Raw genomic sequence first — 1,044 nt, 5'->3', positions numbered from 1 at the left:
AAAAAAAAAAAAAAAAAAGAAAGAAAGTGGATCTAGTGCAGAGCCTGCTTCTCTGTAAAGCTGCAGGTAGAAGGATCCGCTTCACAAGATCACAGGATTACATAAGACAACGTCCTTGAAGGGCCAAGTGCAGTGTCTGGCACCAAATAGAAGCTCGTTACCCCCTCATTGTTTAAAGATAACGGTTAAGCCGGCAGTGCACGTTGTTTGAATCCTTTCCAAAACCAGCACCACTGCCGTCGCGCTTCCATGTGCACAAAAGGGCCTCCTGAGGTCTATCCTGACCATCAGTCACACAAAAACAGCCCATTAAACACAGAGTTAACCTTCTACCTTTCCCAAGTATTCAAAGTTCCAGAAAGATTGTAATAATGTATATATTTGTGTACATGCATACACACACACAGGTCGATAAAGCAAATATGACTAAACAATTATTGAGTCTAAAAAAGAAAAGATTACAATAATGCGTTTCAAAGTAACATTTCTTTTTCTGCTGGTAGAAAATAACAGGTGGGTTTGCAAACTCCGTGCAGAGGCGAAGCGCAGCGAGCTCCATGCGTCCGCACGTGTACGCTGCAGGTGAAAGAAGGGTCAAAAGGGAAGATGAGTCTGAACGGAAAAATAACAGGGATAAAATAAGACAGTGAAGCTCGGCCTTGACCCTGTCCAAGCTTTTAAACTCCCTCTGGTCAATTTTTTTTTTTTTTTTAATTCCTTTTCTTGGTGATACAACACTTACCAAAAAAAAAAAAAAAAGTAAAATGGTGGGAAAAACATAATTTATTTTAATAAATACAAATGTATGTCAAGGAAACAAAAGGCTTAAAGGGGAAGACAGAAGCCCCCAAAATAGCAGGTCACCATGGCAAGGGCTTGAATAGGGACGTTGGGCCTGGCACAACCACGCCCAGGAATAAAAGTAGAGTCATGTGGCTATTTCCTCCCAAAAAGATGCATGAGAGTGGTGAGAACATGGCCCCGCTGGAGAGTCGCGTCCCGGCCTCTGGGCTGGGTCCGGGGTTCTTGTCGGATGGCTGGGAT

The sequence above is a fragment of the Galeopterus variegatus genome, unplaced genomic scaffold, assembly GCF_000696425.1.
Source record: "Galeopterus variegatus unplaced genomic scaffold, G_variegatus-3.0.2 Scaffold4025, whole genome shotgun sequence".
Lineage (NCBI taxonomy): Eukaryota > Metazoa > Chordata > Mammalia > Dermoptera > Cynocephalidae > Galeopterus > Galeopterus variegatus.
Note: the sequence above shows the minus strand (reverse complement) of the source record.